Here is a 25,420-nt window from a genome sequence, read left to right as displayed (position 1 = left end):
GTGTATTGTTAATGATATACATGAATTTTTCTAGCAGACATATGGAGGTGATTATCCCCTTGTATAAGGCAAATGTCAGGCCACACCACACCTTGAGTACTGTATACAGGTCTGGAGGCATTATTTTAAGAAGGATGTAGAGCTGTTGGAACGAGTACAGAGAAAGCAACAAGATTAGTGAATGGAACAAAGGGTTGCTCTTACAAATAAAGGCTTAAGTTTTGCAAATTACAGTGTCTGGAGACTAGGTACCTGCGAGGTGATCTGATTGAGGTGTATAAAGCCTTGAATGGTTTGAGCATGCTCAATGCTGATGGGATTGTTCCTCTTGCTTAGAATAATGGCCTGAGAGGGCATAAATTCAAATTGAGGAAAGACGGTTGTAGGATAGATGTGTGGAAGTTTGCCTTTAGCCAGCGGGTGGTTGATTGCTGGAACAAACTTCCATCTGTTGTTGTAGAAGTTGATAGCTTAAATAGATTCAAGGCAGAACTTGACAAACATTTGGAGCGAGTGGATGGGTCAAATAAGGCGTGAGGGGGGGGTGTTTTGGCTGATGCTATATATGCTTGCTTTCTTGCATCACGTTCCTTTGGTAATGCTAAATCTTTAAAAAATATCTTATTCCTATTACTGTATTGTTATATGGGGCTTTTGATTTTATTTTATTAATTTAAATTTAATTTAATTTTGTTATTATTGTTATTATTTATTATTAGTGTTAGATATACAATATGTACCAAAAAAAAATTAAAACATGGTACAATTTTGGGTATCTCGTTACTACAAACGTCGTTATTACAAAACGTGAAAATTTAGATCCCTTGAACTTTGTATTAATGAGATTCGACTGTAGTTTTAAATTAATCTTTGTCCAGCCAGCACATGAGGAAATCAGTTTTTGAGCCATGATGGGAAAACTTTTGCAACGCTCTGTGGACTGCCAACTGACTCAGATTTTGATTCAGTGGCTGTTAGGTGAGCTAAACATGACAGTAAGCAATGATCACAGATTAGCTGGAGTGCTGTGGCTTTGGGGATAAATGAAGGGGGTAATTCTCCAATGCATCACAGTCTCAAAAAATGTGAGAAATGTGAAACGTTTAAAGACATTTCTGGAACAGGATATGATCTGGAGGATGTCTTTGTGTGTGTGTGTGTGTGTGTGTGTGTGTGTGTGTGTGTGTGTGTGTGTGTGTGTGTGTGTGTGTGTGTGTGTGCTAGGTGCCTAGAGTGGTAAGAAATTAGGCAGCAACTCAGCTTTCTGATGGGTGTTTGTGAGAGTTTAAGGTGTGGAGTAATGCCCTCTCAGCTGCCCAAGTCAATGCCTGAGCTCATTCCTATGCACCAGGCAGAACAGTGGCAATCTAGAAAGCACAGAAAGCAGAATGCACTGGTCCCAGAGCAGCCAGTTATTGTCAGTTAGACTGGGAATATATTATGCAAAAAAGGAATGGTGGAACAGGACCAGGGTATGTCTGCCAGGAGCAAACGTTGATGATGTTGTAGAGTAGATATCATCTTTTAAGGGCACAGAAGGTGATATTGTTGAACATGTTGACACTAATGACATTAAGAGTACAAGATCTGTAGATTTAGTTAACAAGTACAGGTCAATGTTGAAAAAAAGTCATGAGTTAGGGTAAAATTTGATTCAGCCAGACACGATAGGAGACAGTACATGATGAGAACCTTTTCAATCAATTTGGCCCTGGAGAGATTGTGCAAGGCTCATGGGGTAGAATTTTTCTCAGCATGGTCTGCTTGTTAACAGGAGAGACTACTTCTACAGGAATGGGATACACTTAAATAGAGGGGGTGCAATAGTGTTTGCTGATGCCATCAAGGCAGAATTAGGTGGGTCAGAAAATTGCTAGCTTGGAGGGATTCACTGACTAAAAAGTTAAAAGTAGTCGCAAGTAGAGGTGAAAGTGATTCTCTCACTGCTTCTATTAGAATGAGCAGTGGTCTGGAGGGTGTGGTGCTGTGGGCTTCAGGGACTGGTGGGAGTCACCATGAAACAAACAAATACATGGGCTGTGTTAGGATAACGAAGAATAAGAATAGGTGCATATATATACTTGCATGTACACCAGCACTAGGAGTACATTTAATAAATTTGATGAGTTTGAAGTGCTGGTCAAGACGTCAAAGGCAGATATTGTTGGGATATCAGAGACATAGTGTCACAAAGATATAAGCAGTGCAGAATTAGAATTTGGGGAGTACAATGTGTACAGAAAGGATCGATGGGACAGGAAGGGAGGAGGGGTTATGCTGTTAGTTTTGAAACACATAAAATCTAAGGAGGTGCATCCAATTGGCATTGGTGGACAGTTCAATGTTGAGTCACATAAGCACTGGGAAAGAGAAAATAGAGTGGGCCAGTAAATCCAGATGTCTAATAATGGGTAATTTTAACTTTCCAGATAATGACTAGAACTTCTGGGCTGGTAACTCTCACACTAGCAAGACTTCAGTGAATTTATTCGATGATTGTTTTCTACAGCAGCATGTTTGTGAGGCAACTATAGGGACTAATAAGCTTGATCTGATTATCGATAGTGATTCTTCACGCATTAAGAATCTGCAGATAAAGGAACCATTAGGTGGCAGTGATCACAGTGTGCTTAAATGCAATCTTCTCAGAGAGGTAACTACCATCAGAGCTAAAGAGAAAGATTTTTGCTTTCATAAAGGTGACTACCGTGGTCTGAGACAGTTTTAAATTCTATATGGTGGGATTAACTGATGTTACCAACAGCAAATTCAAAATGGGAATCATTCAAAGGATTAATCTTGGAAGCTACCATCCTTTTCATACCAACTAAGAAATATTGTTCAACTTTTAAGTCTGAATGGATGTCAGATGAACTAATGGGACTCATGGCCTAGAAAAAAAGTGCATGGGATGCACAAAAATTATCAGGCGACACAGAAGCCTATGGCAGATATAAGCTAGTCTGTAACCAAGTCACAAAGGAGGTTAGACAGGTGGAGACAGATGACGAGAAATCTTTGACAAAGGATGCAAAGAAAAACAGCAAAGAGTTCTTTACTTATGTAAACTCTAAAAGGAAAGGTATGATTCAGATTGGTCCACTTAACATAGATGATTTGACTATTGATGATCCTGCTCAAATAGCTGATAAACTGAATGAGTATTTTGCATCTACATTCACACATAAGGAATTATTCAATGAGGGGAATTCTAGAAGTTTATCAAACTTTCACAGGGAGCTAAGTGATTTTGTAATAACTTAGAGCAAAGTGGAGGAGAAATTGTTGAAGTTAAACATGTGGAAGCACCTTGGGTGGATGGGATCTATCCAGTTATATATAAGGAGACAGCAAAAGAAGTAAGCAAACCCTTAGACATAATTATGAGATCTTCCTTGGACTCAGGGGCGGTCTCCATGTACAGGAGGTGTGCAAATGCATCCCCCAATTCACAAAGGGGGATCAAAAGGTGACACAAGTAACTATAGACCTGTTAGTTTAACTTGGGTTCCAAAGAAAATAATGGAGTCACTGGTTAAAGAAGCATTGCAGAATAATATAGACAAGACTGCAGTAATGGTTAAGACACAGCATCAGTTTGTTAAGCCGAGGTCTTGTCTGACCAGTTTGATTAAATACTATGATATTGTCACAAAGGAACTTTTTTTTTCTTTTTTCTTTTTTCTTTTTTTTTTTTTTTTTCTTCTTTGGTAGTAGTTATTGGCACACCGGCTTCTGTGGCCATAATGCACCTCCCAAGGTTTTTGCAGTACTTTGATCCAAGCCCGAGGTGGGATTCGAACCCGTGACCTTTGGGTTGCTAGGTAGGCACTTTACCCACCCGGCTAGCCCGGTTGGCACACAAAGGAACTGAGTGCAAAAAATTTTGATATCATATACTTAGATTTCAGGAAAGCTTTTGATACTGTTGCACATGGATGACTACTGTTCAAAGTTGAGCAGTATGGCATTAAGAGCAAGTTTCTACAATAGGTAAAGGGATGTTTGAGTGGGAAACAGCAGAGAGTGGTAAACAATGGACAATCCTCTTCGTGGACTAATGTTATTAGTGGAGGTCCCCACGGTTTGGTGCTGGGCCCATTGTTGTTTGTGTATTCATCAATCATATTGATGAAGGTACATCAGGCTTAATGTCGAAGTTTGCAGATAAAACAAAAGTTGGCAGTGTTGTTAATGACAGTAAAGACAGTATGCTACTGCAACAGGATCTAGATAAGTTGGGCAAATGGGCTGAGAACTGAAAGTTAACATTGACAAATGTAAAGTACTGCATATGGGTAGCAGTAACCCAACAGAACGTACAAACTCTGGTATTACACTCAGGGAAGTGTAGAATGAAAAAAACCTGAGGGTAATTGTTCAGTCAAATATAAAGTTCACTGAGCAGTGCAGAATTGCTGCTGGTTCAGGACATACAGCCTTGTCAATAATATATAGGAATTTTGCTAGCAGGGACAAGTTGGTGATTATCCCATTGTACAAGGCAATTGTCAGGCTACACCTTGAGTGCTGTGTACAGGTCTGGAGGCCTCATTTTAGGAAGGATGTAGAGTTGCTAGAACGAGTACAAAGAAGGGGAACACGCTTGGTGAGGGGAACAAAGAGGTGCTCTTACCAAGATAGGCTTAATTTCTGCAAATTGCAGTGCCTGGAGTCTAGGCACCTGCAAGGTGATCTGAGTGAGGTGTATATTAGGGCTTGAATGGGTTGAGCAAGCTCAATGCTGATGGGATTATTCCTCTTGCTCAGATTACAAACCTGAGGGAGGGGGGGGCATAGATTCAAGTTTGAATCTATCCCCCCCTCCCTCAGGAGTTTGAACAGACTTCAAACTCTTATTGCGGATGTTAATAGCTTAAATAAATTTAAGGCTGAGCTTAGACAGGCAATTGGAGTGAATGGATGGGTTTTTTTGGCTGATGCTGCATAAGCTTGCTTTCTTGCACCATATGCCTCAACTAATGCCAAATGCTAATGCTAATCACCTGGACTAGAGGTTCCCAAACTTTTTTACTTTCTGTCCCCTTAAAATACTTCTTAAATTTCACATCTCCTTTCAGAACAAATGCAAATAAATAGATTTCTCAATTTAGCCAGTACACATACATTTTATAAATTAATGTACTCTTTTCTACATTTAATTTGACTTTGTGAACCATCAGAGATTTAAAAAGAATGTTTGTCAGAATTTTGTTGAAGTGCTTCATACAAACAACACTGGCCCCAAAAACTGAGTGCCCCCTTCCACTCTGTCATTCTACATTCTCAACTTGTGACTGACTTCTCGGTGAAGGCTCCCATTCCACTGTCATCTAGAAATTCTTTGCAGCATGTTGCAAAATATTTTATCTTCCTATCAGTCTGTAACAGATGGCTCAAAGTCAGAATCATATGTGGGATCAGCTGCTGTCCTGCTTCAAAAGTTGTAGAGCAGATATCATCTTTTAAGAGAACAAAAGGGGATATAATTGTAAACGTTGGCACTAATGATATCAAGAGTAGGGGACCGGCAGAATTACTTAACAAGTACAGGTCACTGTTGAAAAAAAGCCGTGAATTAGAGTTGAATTTGAAAGTGTCTGCAATTCTGCCCAGACACGATAGGAGGGAGTATATGATGAGAACCTTGTCGATCAATTCGGCCCTGGAAAGATTGTGCAAGGCTCAAGTTGTAGAATTTTTTTCAGCCTGGACTGTACTTGTAAGCAGGAGAGACTGCTTGTACAGGGATGGGATACACTTAAATAGAAAGGGTGCGAGAATATTTGCTGATGCTATCGAGGCAGTGTTAGGTGGGTTGGAAAACTGCTAGCTTGGGGGGAGACAAAGACTAATAGATTAACAGTAGCCACTGGCAGAGGTGAAAGAGATTCTTGCACTGCTTCTATTGGAATGAGCAGAAGCCTGAAAAACAAGATGCAGGATATTTCAGAGATTGCTGAGAGTCATTGTGGTTCAAGTAAACACGTGGGTTGTGTTAGGGTAGCTAAGAATAGAAACAGGTGCATGTATACTGCGTGTACACCAATGCTAGAAGTTTAGTAAATAAATTTCATGAATTTGAGGTATTGCTTAAAACATCAAAGGCAGATATTGTTGGGATATCACAGACGTGGTGTCACACAGATATAGCATTAGCATTAGTAGAGGCATTTGATGCAAGAAAGCAAGCTTATGCAGCATCAGCCAAAAAAAAAAAAAAAACCCACTTCCACTTCACCCCTCTGTTCGTTCAAAATACCTGTCCAGCTGAGCCTTAAACTTATTTAGGCTATCAACCTCCACCACAAGGGATGGAAGTCTGTTCCACCAACCAACCACCCGCTGGCTAAAGGCAAATTTCCGCACGTCTTTCCTCAATTTGAATTTATGCCCTCTCAGGTGATTTTTCTGAGCTAGAGGAAGAATCCCATCAGCATTGAGCATGCTTAAACCATTCAAGGCTTTATACACCTCTATCAGATCACCTCGCTGGTGCCTAGTCTCCAGACACTGTAATTTGCAAAACTTAAGCCTTTCTTCGTAAGAGCACCCCTTTGTTCCATTCACTAATCTTGTTGCCCTTCTCTGTACTCGTTCCAGCAGCTCTACATCCTTCTTGAAATGAGGCCTCCAGACCTGTGTACAGTACTCTAGGTGTGGCCTGACCATTGCCTTATATAATGGAATAATCACCTCCTTATCCCTGCTGGAAAAATTCCTGTATATCATTGACAATACTCCATGAGCTACTCTTGCAGCTCGTCTGCACTGCTCAGAGAACTTCATATCTGCCTGCACAACCACCCCCAAGTCCCTTTCATTCTCTACCACTGTCAGTGTAGTACCACAGAGTTGATACGTTGCTCTGGGGTTGCTGTTTCCCATGTGTAGTACTTTACATTTGTCAATGTTAAACTTCATTTGCCACCTCTAAGCCCATCTGCTCAAACTTTCCAGATCCTGTTGCAGCAGCATAGTGTCAGTAGTGTCCTTGACAACCCTGCCAACCTTTGTATCATCTGCAAACTTGGACATTAAGCTTGATATACCATCATCAAAATCATTTATAAATACAGAAAACAATAATGGACCCAACACTGAGCCCTGAGGGACTCCACTAATAACATTAGTCCACGATGAGCAGTGTCCATTGATTACCACTCTCTGTCTTCTCCCCCTCAACCACCCCTTTATCCATAGCAGCAATTTGCCTCCAATGTCACACTGCTCCAATTTGTGTAGCAGTCTTCCATGTGCAACAGTATCAAAAGCCTTTCTAAGATCGAAGTATATAATATCAAAGTTATTCCCTGCATCCAGTTCTTTTGTGACTGCATCATAGTATCCAATCAAGTTGGTCAGGAAGACTTCCCCTTAACAAAACCATGCTGTGTCTGAGCTATAACTGAAGTCTTGTCTAAATGATCCTGCAGTGCTTCTTTAACCAGTGCCTCCATTAATTTTCCTGGAACAGGAAAATTAATGGAGGCACTGCTTCTATTGGAATGAGCAGAAGCCTGAAAAACAAGATGCAGCATATTTCAGAGATTGCTGAGAGTCATTGTGGTACAAGTAAACACATGGGTTGTGTTAGGGTAGCTAAGAATAGAAACAGGTGCATGTATACTTGCGTGTACACCAATGCTAGAAGTTTAGTAAATAAATTTCATGAATTTGAGGTATTGCTCAAAACATCAAAGGCAGATATTGTTGGGATATCACAGACGTGGTGTCACACAGATATAAGGAATGCAGAACTGGAATTTGGGGAGTACAACGTCTACAGAAAGGATGGACAGGATAGGAAGGGAGGAGGGGTTATGCTATTAGTTAAGAAACACATAAAATCCAAGGAAGTGAAGCCAGTTGACATTGCTGGACACTGCAGTGTCAAGTCAGTTTGGTGTGCAGTGTCAAGTCAATTGAGAGTATGAGTGTGCTATAGGCCTAATGACTCTGATGAGTATAATAAGAAACTGTACAGGACAATAGAGTGGGCCAGTAAATCAGAGAGCCTTATAATAGGGGATTTTAATTTCCCAGATATTGACTGGAATTTGGGGGCTGGTCACTCACACACTAGCAAGGCTTTTGTAGATTTATTGGATGATTGTTTTCTACATCAGCATGTTCGGGAGGCAACTAGGGGGAGTAATACTTTTGATTTGATTATCAGTAGTGATTCTTCATGCATTAAGAATCTGCAGATAAAGGAACCACTAGGTGGCAATGATCATAGTGTGCTGAAGGGGGATTTACTCAAAGAGGTAACTACCATCAGGGGTAAAGGGAAGGGTTATTGCTTTTGTAAATGTAACTACGATGGACTGAGATAGTATTTAAATTCTATACAGTGGGACCAACCGATGATGTTACCAACAGCAAATTCAAAATGGGAAGCATTCAAAGAACTTATCTTGGAAGCTACTAGGCTTTACATTCCAACTAAGAAATATTGTTCAAGGTTTAAGCCTAAATGGATGTCAGATGAACTAATGACACATATGGCAGAGAAGAAAAATCTGGGATACATACAAATTAACACATGACACAGAAGCCTATGAAAGATACAAGTTGATCTGTAACCAAGTTACAAAGGAGATTAGGCAGGCAAAGGCAGATTACAAGAAATCATTGGCAAGGGATGCAAAGAAAAACAGCAAAGAGTTCTTTACTTATGTAAACTCTAGCAGGAAGGGGATGAATCAGATTGGCCCACTTGCTATCGATGGGTCAACTGTTCATGATCCTGCTCAGGTAGCTAACAAACTAAATGAATATTTTGCATCGACATTCACACATGAGGAGTTATTCAGCGAGGGGAATGCCAGAGGTGTATTCATCTCTGGCAGTAAGCTAGAGAATCTTGTAATAACTGAGAGTAACGTGGAGGAGAAATTGTTGAAGATAAACACAGGAAGGCACCTGGGGTGGATGGGATCTATCCAGTTATATTAAAGGAGGCAGCAAAGCAAGTAAGCAAAGCCTTAGCCATAATTATGAGAGCTTCCTTGGACTCAGGGGAGGTACCCACAGACTGGAGATGTGCAAATGTAAACCCCAATTCACAAAAAAGGATCAAAGGCTGACACAAGTAATTATAGACCTGTGAGTTTAACTTCTGCTCCAGGAAAATTAATGGAGGCACTGGTTAAAGAAGCACTGCAGGATCATTTAGACAAGACTTCAGTTATAGCTCAGACACAGCATGGTTTTGTTAAGCGGAAGTCTTGCCTGACCAATTTGATTGGATACTATGATGCAGTCACAAAAGAACTGGATGCAGGGAATAACTTTGATATTATATATTTGGATCTTAGAAAGGCTTTTGATACTGTTGCACCTGGAAGACTGCTGCACAAATTGGAGCAGTGTGCCATTGGAGGCAAATTGCAGCGATGGATACAGGATGGTTGAGGAGGAGAAGACAGAGTGGTAATCAGTGGACACTGCTCATCATGGACTAATGTTATTAGTGAAGTCCCTCAGGGTTCAGTTTTGGGTCCATTATCGCTTTCTGTATTTATAAATGATATTGATGAAAGTATATCAAGCTTAATGTCCAAGTTTGCAGATGATACAAAGTTGGTAGGGTGTTAAGGACACTACTGATGCTATGCTGCTGCAACAAGATCTGGAAAGGTTGAGCAGATGGGCTGAAAGGTGGCAAATGAAGTTTAACATTGACAAATGTAAAATACTACATATGGGAAACAGTAACCCCAGAGCAATGTATCAACTCTGTGGTACTACACTGACAGTGGTAGGGAATGAAAAGGACCCTGGGGTAATTGTGCAGGCAGATATGAAGTTCTCTGGGCAGAGCAGACGGGCTGCAAGAGTAGCTCATGGTGTCTTGTCAATGATATACAATAATTTTTCTAGCAATGATAAGGAGGTGATTATTCTCTTGTATAAGGCAATGGTCAGGCCACACCTTGAGTACTGTAAACAGGTCTGGGGGCCTAATTTCAAGAAGAATGTAGAGCTCTACTGGAACAAGTACAGAGAAGGGCAACAAGATTAGTGAATGGAACAAAGGGTTGCTCTTACGAAGAAAGGCTTAAGTTTTGCAAATTACAGTGTCTGGGTACTAGGCACTGGCGAGGTGATCTGATAGAGGTGTATAAAGCCTTGAATGGTTTGAGCATGCTCAATGCCGATGGGATTCTTCCTCTTGCTCAGAATAATCACCTGAGAGGGCATAAATTGAAATTGAGGAAAGACAGATGTAGGATAGATGTGCAGAAATTTGTGGAAGTTGATAGCCTAAATAAATTTTAGGCTCAGCTGGACTGGTATTTCGAATTGAGGGGTGTATTGGGAGTGGGTTTTTTTTTTTTTTTTTTTTTGATGCTGCATAAGCTTGCTTTTTTGCATCATATGCCTCTACTAATGCAAATGTGCCTATCACTCTCGCTGATCACAATAATCTCATTAATGAGACCTGCAAAAACGTGTTACCCACCTCTGTTCTAACATACTGGCACTCTGTCTCCCAAAACTTCTGTTGCATAACCCGTTTTGTGATGAAGTGGTAATATTGTATGAAACTTTTTTTTTTTTTTTTTTTTTTTGCATCATTCTTTTTTGCATTGCCAGAATATTGTAATTTCCAAATATCACTTATAAGAGATTAATAAACAGAAGTGCGCTAGCATCTTTTTTCTCAGGGATGAAACTTTCTAAGAGGTGGCCATGATAAAAACAGTTTGTTTTTTGTGCCACAGCAACTGAGGCTGAAGCATTAGAGTTTCCATCTTTAAGAATCTTGGATCAGAGGGTGAATTTGGGGGAAGGGTGGAGGCATTTCATGATCTGCCCTTTGAATTAAAAACAATTTGTTTAATTCTATTTACCTGTACCCTCTAAAGACTGTAATAGGTGTTTTTACTACTTGGTTGTTGATGCACCAATAAATCCAACTACAAATTGTATTAGATTTTTATTAAAGGACTAATTAATTAATTCCTAAAATGGTCTTAGCTGCTAGTAGTCTTAATTTTCATTGTACACTAAATAATTTTTACTTCACATGCATGCTTCTTTAGCATTAGCCAAAAAAAAACAAAAAAATCTCACCTCCACTTTAAAATTTTCCCCAGTTCTTCCTTGAATTTATTTAAGCTATCAACTTCCACAATGGCCGATGGAATTTTGTTCCAGCAATCAACTACCTGCTGGATAAAGGCAATTTTCCTCACATCTATTCTACAACTGTCTTTCCTCAATTTGAATTTATTCCCCTCTCGGGTTCTTAATCTCAGCAAGTGGAAGTATCCCATCAGCATTGAGCCTGCTCAAACCATTCAAGGCCTTTTACACCTCAATCAGATCACCTTGCAGGTGTCTAGTCTCCAAACTGCAACTTACAGAATTTAAGCCTCTCCTGGTAAGAGAACCCTCCTTTGTTCCTCTCACCAATCTTGTTGCTCTTCTCTGTACTTATCTAGCAACTCTACATCCTTCCTAAAATGAGGCCTCCAGACTTGTATGCAGTACTCAAAGCATCGTCTGACCATTGCCTTATACAAAGGGATCATCACCTGTTTTTCCCTACTAGCAAAATTCCTGTACTTCATTGACAAGCCATTGCAGCAATGCAGACAGGAAAACATCATACCTGACTGTGCAATTACCCCCAGGTCTTTTTCATTCTCTACCATCCTGAGTGTAGTATCACACAGCTGGTACTTTTCTCAGTGGTTACTTCTATACATATACAGTACTTTGCATTTGTCAATGTTAAGCTTCAATTGCCACTTCTCAGCCCATCTATTCAATTTTTCTAGATCCTGTTGAAGTAGCATACTGTCATTATTTTATTTTTTTAACAAATTCCCTTTATTAAATAAAATATTAAATTATAAAAATGCAAAAAACATATTATATACAAGGGACTGAACAGTAATGTGCTAGGTCATTTACTGATGAATCCTCCAGCAGCTCCAAGTACCTTGCAGGGCCAAGATTTTTAAGTCAGAAATTATCAATCCCATACAAAGAAGCAAAGATGCAGATGACTTACACCAAAGTCCTCTGTATGAGATTGTTACTGACAATACAATAGGACTGATAAAATATTCCGCTTCTATTAACCTTTTGAAACTCGCGTTGTTATTGTAATAGTCAGATTTTATGCGGTGAACGTGCTCAAGGTCCCGAGTGGTTCCTACAATCTGGACATCCAAAAGATAGATGGAGCAATATCAAGCACAAAAGGAGGTCTGGTTTCCATACCGACATACCTTATATACTTTAATCGTCATCATTGATTTAAGAAAGGTTTAAGTTTTGCATTAAAAACAACAATAGGTCCAATACTGAACCTTGGAGGACTCCACTAATAACATTAGTCCACGAAGAGCAGTCTTGTCTAGATGATCCTGCAGTGCTTCTTTTTACCAGTTGCTCGATTATTTTCCCTGAAACAGAAGTTAAAATTACAGGTCTGCAATTACTCGCATCACCCTATAATTCCCCTTTTTGAATTGAGGATACATTTGTATATCACCAGTTCATGGGGACCTCTCATGATCCCACAAGTCTATGGATGCTCTCATAATTATGGCTAAGGGTTCACTTACGTCCTTTGCCACCTACTTTAATATAACTGCATAGATCCCATCCTACCCAGGTCCCTTTCTTATTTTAATAAGAAAGGGACCTGGTCTCTCTCATTTATTACAAAATCATTAATCTCCCTGTTAGAGTTTAATAACTTCTGTCCTCCACTTCCCTACAAAATTCCTCATGTGTGAATGTAGGATGCAAAATACTCATTCAGTTTGTTAGTTACCTGAGAAGGATCATCAACAGTCAAACCATGAATATCAAGTGGACCAACCCAATTCATCCCCTTCCTTCTAGAGTTTACATAAGTAAAGAAGTCTATGCTGTTTTTCTTTACATCGTTTGCCAAAGATTTCTCGTAATTTGCCTTTGATTGCCCACCTCCTTTGTGACTTGATTACAGACTAGCTTATATCTACAATAGGCTTATGTTGCTTATGATAATTTATTTGCATCCCATGCATTTTTCATCTCTGCCACAAGTCTCATTAGTTCATCTGACATCCATTTAACCTTGAATAGTGTTTCTTGGTATGAAAAGCCTAGTAACTTCCAAGATAGAATGCATCTCATTTAGAATTTGACCTTGAATGCCTCCCATTTAGAATTTGTTGTTGCTAACATCATCAGTTGGTCAACTGTATAGATTTTAAAGGCTATCTGAGATCACTGTAGTCATCTTTACAAAAGCAAAAACCCTTCCCTTTACCCTTGATGATAGATACATCTTTTTATTATAATTATTATTATTATTATTATTATTATCATTAGCCATATGGTGCAAGGAAGCCTGAGGCTTATACTGCACCAGCCAAAAAAAAATTTTTTTTTTAACCCTGAGAGAGAGAGGGTCAGAAGTAAAAGGGAATCACCAAGAAAAAGAAGAATGATGATATCCAGCTCAGGACCCTGGGTGTGCCAAGCCCATACTCACCAGATGTGAGCCCCTGGGGTCATTTAGTAACTCCCACATAAGTACACTGATCACTGCCACCTAGTAGTTCCTTTATCTGCAGATTCTTAATGCATGAAGAATCACTGTTAATAACCGTGGTTAACAAGGATGAAAGTAAGCATTTTTTGTTAATTTTTATGTGCTGATTCCAAATATGATAGTAAAAAGTTTTTATCATGTCATATTTTTTAGTGAAATGCAAAAACAGTTTTAAAAAAACATAAAATAGCTTCAAAATCAACAAAATCGCCCACTGTCACACTCTACATTTCCTGCTCAAATATATTGTAATAAAAGAGACATATCTGCATTGTTTAATGTATACTAATACCTCTTTTTAGTTTTATGTCCATGAGGAGTTTTTGCTATAAGTTATATTGCTATAATCCTTATTATGCGGTAAGACATTTGGACCCTACTATATTTCCAGTGGCTAGGCGCCTCTGTGAAAGACAACTTATTTACAACCTGTCTTTAGCTCTTAGATGTACATTTTTTGGGTTAGTTTCAATTTGTAACACCTAGTGGTAGGTTGTAGTGTTTTAGTTCCGCTTTTGGTCATCATCAGCCATTTTCAATCCACTGCAGGATGAAGGCCTCTCCAGCAACTTTCCAGTTCCTTCTGTTTTGAGCATTGGCCATCCATTTACTACCCAAAAACCCATGAATTTCATCTATCCATCTCTGCCTTTGTCTTCCAGGTTTTCTTCTAGCTCCTCTTGGATACCATTCTGTTATTTTCTTAGCCCATCTGTCATCATGTCTTCGAGCTATGTGCCCTGCCCAAGACCATTTTAGTTCTTTAGTTTTGATAAGAATGTCCTTTACTTGAGTTTGCTGCCTAATCCATGTGTTTCTCTTCTTATCTAACAGTCTGATTCCCAGTATAATTCGTTCCATTCTTCGCTGTGTAGTTCTCAGCTTCTCTTCCATTTTTTTTGGTGAGTGCCCAAGTTTCACTTCCATAAGTAAAGGTGGAGAGTATACATTGGTTCATTATTTTATGTTTCAGACAAATTGGGATATTGCTCCTCAGTACGTGACTATATTTGCTGAATGCTATCCATCCAAAATTTATTCTTCTCTTGACTTCCAGCCATTTATTATTATTACAGCTCATAACTTGTCCCAGATAAGTATATGACTCCACCTTTTCAATTACTGTTCCTTCAATCGTTATTTCCCTTTCTGTGGCATACTTGTTCATCATTACTTTTGTTTTAGCCATATTCATCTTTAGTCCAAAATCCTTACTAACCGTGCATAACTGATTTAGATTTTTCTCTAATTCTTTGGGATCGTGGCTTATGACCACAATGTCATCTGCAAATCGTAAATGGTTTAGGTACTCTCCGTTCACATTGACTCCTTTCTGCGACAAGTCTAATCTTCTGAAAACTTCCTGAAGGGCAGCAGTAAGCAGCTTCGGAGATATTGTCTCCTTGTAGAACTCCTTTCTCAATTTTAAATTCCCTACTGTCTTTGTCTAGTCTAATAAAGGAGGTAGCACTCTCATATTTTCTTCAAAATCATAATATATGGGGTATCTATGCCTCGTCTTTCCAGTGCCTGAAACATTGCCTTATGCTGTATGGAGTCAAATGCCTTTTCATAATCCACAAATGCCAGGCATAATGGCGTTTTATATTCATTTGCTTTCTCCATTAGCTGTGATATTATGTGAAGGTGATCCATAGTTGAGAAGCCAGCTTGCTCTTTCGGTTGATTCTCATCAAGTATTCTTTCTACTCTGTTAGTAATGACCCTTGTGAACAACTTGTAGATGTGGGATAACAAGTTAATTGGTCTATAATTTCCAATTTCTGATTTATCTCCTTTCTTATGCAGCAAAACTATGATTGCATTATTCCACTACTTATGCGTCACACCTTTTCTTATGCACTTTGTGAAGAGCCTTGCCAGTTTTTGTGTTATGTCTCTTCCTCCCAATTTTAACAAGTCTACAGTAACTTCATCTTCCCCCGGGGCTTTCTGATTCTTCATTTTCTTCAATGCATGTTCTACCTCATCAGGAAGAATATCGGGTATGTCGTATGTGTTGCTACTTTGCAATCCATCTTCCCCACTGCTGGCACCATTCCCCTGCAACTTATATAATTCTCTATAGTAGTCTTCTGCTATTTGAATTATGCCTTCTCTGCTGTTTGTAAGTACACCATCGCTATTCTTCAGTTTCAGTATCATTTGTCTTTCTGTATTACTGCTAATGGCTGCTGATTTAAATCCTTTGTTTTCCCTTAATGCTTGTTTTACTTTTCTTGTGTTAAATTTTCTTATGTCCTCTCTGAGTCTCTTTCTAATGGCTTTGCATAACTCAGTATACTCAATTTTCTCCCTGTCAGTGTTTTTCTTGCTTTTCATTTGTACTCTTCAATTCATCATTACAAGTGTTTCTTGACTAATTTTTTCTTCTTTGGATTTCTTTTTCCCTATAGGTTTCTTGGGCTTTATCACTTTCAGAAAGTTGTAATATTCCTCGTCGATATCTTGATCCTGAGCAGTCTACAGAAGTTCAAACTTGTTAAGTTCCAGTACATACTGCTTTTTCTCCTCTTCTGTTGTCTTAAAGACCTTTGTATTATTTACTCGTCAGTTTTTTCCTTTCCTACATCTATATCAAGTGTACATCTTACCATTCTGTGATCACTTCCAACATTTACCTTATTCAGGACGGTAACATCATTGACAATATATCTTCTGTTAGTGAGGATGAAGTCGATTTCATTAGTAATTAATCCATTTGGACTCTTCCATGTCCACTTTCTGTTCACCCTTTTCTTGATAAAAGTGTTCATTACTGACAGTCCTTGAGATTCTGCAAATTCCACAGGTCTTTCACCAATTCCAAAATTTCCTATAGTTTCCCTTTCTGCACTGTTTTGTCTTTTTCCAACCTTAGCATTGAAGTCCCCCATAATAATAGTGTAGTGGGTTTTCTGCTCATCTAGAAGACTCAATTTCGGTGTACATTTCTTCAACCTCTTCATCATCGTGGCTCAATGTTGGTGCATAAATCATTATAATTTTTAGCTTGTATCTCTTAGAAATCTTGAGTATTAGTCTTGACACCTTTGGTGATGTACTTTTGAATTCCAAAATGTTTTTAAAATCTTTATGGACCAGAAACCCAACTCCACCTTCACTCCTTTCACTGTTTCCATTGGTGTACAGCAGATTTCCGCTTGATAAACTTATAAGTGATTCATTTCTTCTTCTTGTTTCAGCCAAACCGACGATATTCCAATTCACATTTTCTAATTCCTTTTCCACCTCTAATATCCTGTCTTCACCGATGAGTGATCTTATGTTATAACAGGCCAAGTTTAGTTTCCGTGCATGGCAGCCTGGTCGTACCCAGAGATTCTTAGCACCCTCTGCTTCCACTCTGATCCTCTTGCTGCCGTAAGAGGGAGAGTGAAAGCTGCTGGGGACTGAGGGCCATTTGTTATGTCGTGCTGTCATATGCTGGAGGGTTTGGTCTTTTCCTCTTCATGCTGACCAGGCGTCTTGAAGAGAACCACTCTACACGTTCTTTGCCACCTAAGTGACGTAACAGGGCTTACCATCGAGAAGGTGTGCATGAGTGGATTTTAGGGAGGCAGACCTACCGGACTTCTCCTAAATCTTCTGTAATAGAGAGATATTGGATCCATCAGTGTTTTAGGCTGAGTGTCTGATAACACACAGGATACCTGTTCCCCTCTAAGCCCTCGCTTTTGGTATTGTGAAAATTTGTGGAATGGAGCGAAAACAGCGTGCATGCATTAATTTGCCAAACAGTTTTTGCTATGTGTTTGTGGACAATAAACAGCAAAGTTGCAATGTCGATACAGAGCCCATACCCGCCCATTCAGCCTCTGCCGATCCTAGTTACAATCCTGAAAATGACAAAACCCCACACTTAATTGAGGAAAGTTAAATTAATGATTTCGTTAGGGATTTAAATTTTTTTAAAGCAACAGGCTGAGCTGTTAGGATCTAGGTTGCAACAATGGAATTTTCTGGCAAAAACCACAAGGATTTCTGTGTTTAAAAACCAAAATCTGTAGGCTGTTATCAAATGGAAGGTTCTGTTTGTGTCTACAAAGATGTAAACGGATTGATGAATGAACTAGGATTTGAACACAATCCTGAAGATTGGAGATTATTCATTGATTCTTCTAAACTCATTTAAAAGCAGTTTTGCTAAAGAATGGTAATATCAAACCGTCGGTCCCAATGGCTATGAAAGAAACCTGTGATAGCATGTCATTGCAATTAAATGCCTTAAACTATAAGAAATATTGTTGTAAAATCTGTAGTGATTTAAAAGTAATCGCTTTGTTGCTTGGACTACAGGATGGTTTTACTAAGTATTGTCGTTTCCTGTGTTTAAGGGATAGTTGAGCAGTAGAACATCATTATATTGTGAAGGAATGGCCCACGGAAAAGAATACTCGCATGCTAGCAAGACTTTTATGGATTTATTGGAGGATTCTTTTGTACAACAACATGTTTGAGGGGCAACTAGAAGGTGTAATACCCTTGATCTGATTATCAGCAGTGATTATTCATGCATTAAGAATTTGCAGATAATGGAACAACTAGGTGACAGTGAGCACAATGTACTGATGTGGGATTTACTTAAAGATGTAACTACCATCAAGATTAAGGGTAAGGGCATTTGTTTTCGTAAAGGTGACTACAGTGGTGTCAGACAGTTTTTTAAATTCTATACAGTGGGATCAACTGATGATGTTACCAATGGTGAATTCTAAATGGGAAGCCTTCAGGGACTTAATCGTGGAGGCCAGTAGACTTTTCATACCAACTAAGAAATACTGTTCGAGGTTCAGGCCTAAATGGATGTCCGATGAATTAATGAGGCTCGTGGCAGAAAAGAAAAATGCATGGGATGCATATAAATTATCAGGCAACACAGAAGCCTATGCGATATAAGCTAGTCTGTAATCAAGTCATAAAGGAGGTTAGGCAGGCGAAGGCAGATTACGAGAAATCTTTGGCAAAGGATGCAAAGAAAAACAGCAAAGAGTTCTCTACTTATGTGAACTCTAGAAGGAAGGGGTGCCTCCATAGCCAGGTGGGCAGGAGCAGCAGTGCGTAGCACATGCTTCTTGATTAGACTGGGGTTCGAACCCGTGAGCCACCAAATATGGAGGATGCGGAAAGGTCAGGGAATGACTACCGCATATCCCTGGAGCAATATGGCCTTAGTTGCTAATGCTCCTAAAAACCAAATAACAAACAATCTGGAAGGAAGGGGATGGATCAGATTGATCCACTTAATATAGATGGTTTGACTATTGATGATCCTGCTCAAGTAACTGATAAACTGAATGAGTATTTTGCATGTACATTCACACACGAGGAGTTAGTCTAGAGAGGAAGGCCAGAAATTTATCAAACTCTAACAGGGAGCTAAGTGATTTTGTAATAACTGAGAGCAAAGTGGTGGAGAAATTGTTGAAGTTAAACATTAAAAAGGGACCCGGGGCAGATGGAATCTATCCAGTTATAATGAAGTAGGCAGCAAGGGAAGTAAGCAAACCCTTAGCCATAATTATGACAGCATCCTTAGAGTCAGGGGACATCCCCCTGGACTGGAGATGTGCAAATGTATACCCAATTCACAATGGGGGTTCAATCAGAGTGACACAAATAATTATAGACCTGTTAGTTTAACTTCTGTTCCCGGGGAAATAATAGAGTCACTGGATAAAGGGGTGATAGAGGATCACCTAGACAAGAGAGCAGTAATAGCTCAGACACAGCATGGGTTTTTTAATGGGAAGTCTTGTCTGACCAATTTGATTGGATACTACAATATGGTCACAAAGGAACTGGATGCAAAAAATAATTTTGATATATACTGTACTTGGATTTCAGGAAAGCTTTTGATACTGTTGCACATGGAAGACTTCTGTACAAATTGGAGTAGTATGGCATTAAGGGCAAGATACTGCAATGGATAAAGGGATGGTTGAGTGGGAGACAGCAGAGAGTGATAATAAATGGACACTGCTCTTTGTGGACTAATGTTATTAGTGGAGTTCCCCGGGGTTCGGTGCTGGGTCCATTGTTGTTTTGTGTATTTATCAACGATGTCGATGAAGGTATATTAGGCTTAATGTCCAAGTTTGCAGATGATACAAAGGTTGGTAGCGTTGTTTAGGAAGGATATTGATTTTCTAGAATGAGTACAAAGAAGGATTGGTGAGAGGAACAAAGGGGTGCACTTATGAAGAAAGGCTTAAGTTCTGCAAGTTGCAGCATCTCGAGATTAGGTATCTATGAGGTGATCTGATCGAGGTGTATAAGACTTGAATGGTTCGAGCAGGCTCAATGCTGATGGGATACTTCCGCTTGCTCAGATTAAGAACCTGAGGGGACATAGATTCAAATTGAAGAAAGACAGTTGTAGAATAGATGTGCAGAAGTTTGCCTTTAGCCAGTGGGTAGTTGATTGCTGGAACAGACTCCCTTCTGTTGTTATAGAAGTTGATAGCTTTAATAAATTTAAGGCTGAACTAGACAAACATTTGGAATGACTGGATGGTGTTTTTTTTTTTTTTTTTTTGGTTTTTTTTTTGCTGATGCTCTATAAGCTTGCTTTCTTGCATCATATGCCTCAAATAATGCTAATGCTAATACGTTCCCGGGAAACTCAAGATCAAATGCAAAAATTTAGTGAAACCTTAAATGGTGCTTCTCCCGCCTTTGCACATTAATTGAGTTTCATGAAAAATTTTGTAAAAGCTCTGCACAAAAATAGTGAAGGTTTTGAGTACTTAAAAAATCAGTTTCCAAAAATTAGTGATTCTAAGTGGAAGAGGGTATATTCGTAGGCCCACAAATTAGTGTTTTTAAAGGATGAAGAATCTTTGAAACTAAACTTTACTCATCTGAATTAGCTGCATTTTTATTAGTATTGGGGAATAAAAAAAATAGAGAACTATAAAGAGTTGATAGAAGAATTGTTGCATAACTATCAAAATTTAGGATGCGAAATGTCACTGATGATACACTTCTTACAATCGCAACCTGACTTCCTTCCTGACTACTTGGGATCTGTCACTGATGAGTAGGGGTGCCTCCGTAGCCAGGTGGGAAGGAGCAGCAGTGCATAGCACACGCTTCTTGATTAGATCGGGGTTTGAGCCCGTCACCACCAAATACGGAGGATGTGGAACGGTCAGGGGATGACCACCGCATATCCCGGAGCAATATGGCCTTAGTTGCTAATGCGCCTAAAAACCAAACAACGAACAAACAAACAAACTGATGAGCAGGGGAATGATACCAGCAAGATATCCACACTATGGAGCAGAGGTATCAAGAACGATGAGATCCAGCAATGATGGCTGACTATTGCTGGTTTCTGATAAGGGAGGACCATCTCATAAGAAAAAAAAATAACTGTAAGTTGTATGATTCCTATTTTTGCCTCCACTTTTTTGGTTAATTGCTTACTTAAATCCGAATAGGTGTTTATAAAGTTTAAATATGTTACTTTTTATCCACTTGGAATGTTTACTGGTCGTTATTTCTATTTCAAGCAATTAATTTACAAGAAAAGTAATCGAGTACTTTTGGAAAAAAGAAGCATGAAGCCATAACATGAAAATGTGACATGCTACGAACTTTCTCCTGTCACTTTCATATTCAGCACTTGCGATTTAGTCAAAATCAGTCGATTTCATTCATGTTATTGAAAAAAAGTTTAAAATTATTGGTTAGTGTAATCAGATCAAGAGTATCACACCCTCTGGTTGCATCTTGAACTTGGTGCTGTTGAAAACAATCATCAAATAAATCCACAAAATTCTTGCTAGTGTACGTGAGACTGAACCACAAGTTTCAGTCAATATCTTGGATGTTAAAATCCTCCCGTTATAAGAAATTCTGATTTACGTGCCCACTCTGTTTCTCTGTACAATTGTTCATTGTACTCATCAGAGGCGTTAGGCCTATAACACACTCCTACACTTATTTTTGCTTTCCCAGTGCTTATGTCACACCAAATTGACTTGACATTGCACTATCCATCTATGTCAACTGGATGCACTTCCTTAGATTTTACGTAGCCAGGTGGGAAGGAGCAGCAGTGCATAGCACACGCTTCTTGATTAGACCGGGGTTCGAGCCCGTCACCACCAAATACGGAGGATGTGGAAAGGTCAGGGAATGACCACCGCATATCCCGGAGCAATATGGCCTTAGTTGCTAATGCTCCTAAAAACCAAATAACTAACTAACTAACCTTAGATTTTATGTTGTTTGTAACTAACAGCATAACCTCCTCCTCCTCCTTCCTGTCCTGTCTGTCCTTTCTGTACACATTTTAGTCCCCATATTCTAGGTGTGACACCATGTCTCTGATATCCCAACAGTATCTGCCTTTGATGTAGTAGTAGAGGCATGTAATGCAAGAAAGCAAGCATATGAGCTTATGTAGCATCAGCCAAAAATAAATAAAATAATTTCACACATCCATTCCCTCTAAATGTTTGTCCATTTACTCCTTGAATTTATTTAAACTATCAACTTCCACAATGACATATGGAAATTTGTTCCAGCAATTAACTACCCTCTGGCTTAAGGTAAATTTCCACATATCTATTCTACAACTGTCTTTCCTCAATTTAAATTTATGAACCTTTGGGTTCAGAATCTCCAAAAGCGGAAGAATCCCATCAGAATTGAGCCTACTCAACCCATTCAGGCCTTATGCAACTCAGTCAGATCACCTCACAGGTGCCTAGTATCCAGATGCTGCAATTTTCAGAACTTAAGCCAAGAAATTAGTAAGAGGACTCTTCTCTTTCATTCCCCTCACCAATCTTGTTTCCATTCTCTTTACACAGTACTCAAGCCATGGCTTTGACCATTGCCTTATACAAAGGGATAATCACCTCCTTTTCCCTACTAGCAAAATTTCTGTATATCATTGACAATACCCCATGACCTGTTCTGACGGCACAATTACTTCTATGTCTTTTTCATTTTCTACCACCCTAAGTGTAGGACCACACAGTTTGTACTTTTCTCTGGAGTTACTTCTACCCATATGCAGTACTTTGCATTTGCCAACGTTAAACTTCAGTTGCCACTTCTCAGCCCATCTGCTCAACTTGTCAAGATCCTGTTGCAGTAATACACTGCCATTACTGTAATTGACAGTAATGGCAGGAGTAAAGTCAAATTTATTGACTTTACATACAAGTATATATGCACCTGTTCTAACTCTTACTTGCCCTAACGCAGTCCATATATTTACTCGGCTATCATCAAATCCTTCATTGTATTGTGTCTGGGCAGAATTGCAAATACTTTCAAATTTAAGCCTAACTCGTGACTTTATTCCAATATTGACCTTTTTTTTTTTTTTTTTTTATGAAACCCCCAAACACGAAAGGTATCAAAACCTATAGTACTTGGTACCGTGCATGGGTTGAAGGAGAAGTATGGGGGGGGATGCCGGAAACTTTGCTCTAGAGACTAAACATGGGTTTTACCACTTCAAGCCTCCAATAAGCAAAGTGGTGGTATTTCACCAGTTGATGAAAGTCATCTACCACCTCTTAATCTTGCACTTGTTAAGTAAATCTGTAGATCTACTCTTAATGTCATTTGTGCCAACATGTACATCATCCTTTGTGCCCTTAAAAGATATCTACTCTAAAATGTCATCAATGTTTTCACCTAACAGACGTACCCCAGCCCTGTTCCAATTTCATATTAGTTATATATTTTATATACCCTTTTGTGATAACTGTTTACTTGTACAGATTTCTAATTTCCAATTTGACCTAAGGTGTGCCATTGTTTAAGATAGTGATGCACACCCTTGAAACTGCAGACACAGACATATATTCTCTTTTTTCTTCCTTTCCTTCCCAATGCTCTACTTCACTATATAATACTTATATAAAGGACTGGTTTAAAATATTTGTTATTTCAGCGAAAATAATAATTAATATCTACGATTAAGTTTCACACTGAAATTTTTCATTTTATAAGTTATATATGTTTGTGTTCAGGAAAAGTGGCATATAATGGTAATGAACCTTTACCATTATATGACAAAATATCTTTTTTATAATAAAAGTTTAAATTTTAAGTTTGCTTTTTCCTTAATTGTGCTTAAACTCATCAGTTAATACCAGCATATAAACTGATGCCAAAGATTTGAAGCGAGGGGCAGTCCAGACAGGGGCTCAGAATGCTACAGTACCCAGCATGCCAGCCAGTCTTTGATCTGAGGGTCTTTGAAGTGATGCAGCTTAATTATAGTAATCTGTATAATATAAATATTCAATTAATAAGTATAAGAGCTGTGAGACTTAATATTTTTTAAGAATAAGAGAATTAAGAATATTACCTCAGGGGATCAGGGTTTGCAGCTCTTAAACTATTGATACCGGATATGTTGGATCATCAATTTTCCTTCGGGTGTAAAGATACATTTAAGTAATTTTATTAAATTCATTTGTATAATAGAGAGTGTCGATATTGGAGCATTTTATTTTACAAGAAATTACTGAAGTAAACCTCTTATTAATTTTTTAATTAATATTAATATTCAGAATTGGCTTTCACCCTTATTTGGCACAGATGGAAAAGTAATTTGCAGTTTAAAAAAAAAAAAAAACTTCTGTATATACCAGTCTTAATGTATATATGAAATATATGAAGAATGGAAAACTATATGCATAAGTGAGGAATTATTTTTTTTTTTAAAATTGAGAAATATTTCTTTTTTAAAATGCTGAAAATTGTCTGATATATATTTTTACTAAGATGCAGTATGATTTTAAAATGCCAGATTGAGGAAAAATATAATTTAAACTAGTACAAACTTATACAGTGTTCTGGTACTTGCCAAACAAAAGCAGAAATTAAGGCCTTAAGAACACTGTTTTAGTTTTATATCACATAGATATAAAACTGTTTAGCTGCTTTGCTCTTTTTCATATGTAATCATTTCTAATTTGATCTCTTTATTTCAAGGTAAAAAAACTTGTATTTTGTTGCCATGCTTTTCACCACAGTTAATATAAAGTACTGCAACCGACTGCTCTACATAATATTAAACATCAAAAAAAAAAAAAAATAAATAAAGACTTTTTTTTTTTTTCTCCCAACCACAGAAAATGTTACCATCCTACAGTAGATTGCTGAAATAACGGCACCCCAAATAACAGAACGTTCAAGCTAGCGGTACATTGACATCAAATGGTTACATACAGTGCAGATGTCTTATTTGTTTTCATTCACCATTTTGAAAGTGAATTCTGTACTGTTATCACAGATTATGTTGCTGTTTTACAATTTGAAATTAAAAACCACTCACTATGGCTCCTAAAGTTAATAAACCTTATATAGAGAAGAAAAGAAGAACAACATTAAAGCTTAGTGACAAACTTGATATAATCCAAACTATCACATTAGTGTCACCTGGAAAGTTAATTCATATTACCCATCTGAATTGCGTGTGTTCTCTGGTCGATTTGCCTGTTTTGCTGAATGAAAAACCCCAGTTTCTGGGGGGGGGGAAGACCTTTCTATCTATGCTGGAGAATGATTAACTCAGCAACAGAGCGAAAAAAGCCCATAAAAGTTCCTCACGTCATCAACAGAATTCGAACCCAGGCCTTTTGCACCTGGTGTGGGGAGGACGAAGATGATACTACTGTGCTACTGCACAGATTAAACTTGATATACTAAAGAAACTGGAATGGAGCATAAAGAGGAGTGTATGAAAGGCAGAATATAAATTGTATTTTTTTATGTGCAGTTAATAAAATTACATTCTTAATCTCTCTATTTCTTATTTGGCCTCATTATTTCTGCATTAAATGTATTGAA

At 38.5% G+C, this 25,420-nt stretch overlaps 1 protein-coding gene across 1 annotated transcript in view; it reads left to right on the top strand.

Annotated features, from left to right (window-relative positions):
* Window positions 1-25,420, top strand: part of LOC150084470 (uncharacterized) — a 428,998-nt gene that overhangs the window by 402,843 nt on the left and 735 nt on the right. The gene's annotated exons all lie outside the window — the stretch shown is intronic.

This window comes from Mastigoproctus giganteus, chromosome 6 (genome assembly GCF_048544385.1).
Source record: "Mastigoproctus giganteus isolate SK-2022 chromosome 6, ASM4854438v1, whole genome shotgun sequence".
Classification (NCBI taxonomy): Eukaryota; Metazoa; Arthropoda; class Arachnida; order Uropygi; family Thelyphonidae; genus Mastigoproctus; species Mastigoproctus giganteus.
This window is presented reverse-complemented; position numbering and strand designations above follow the sequence as displayed.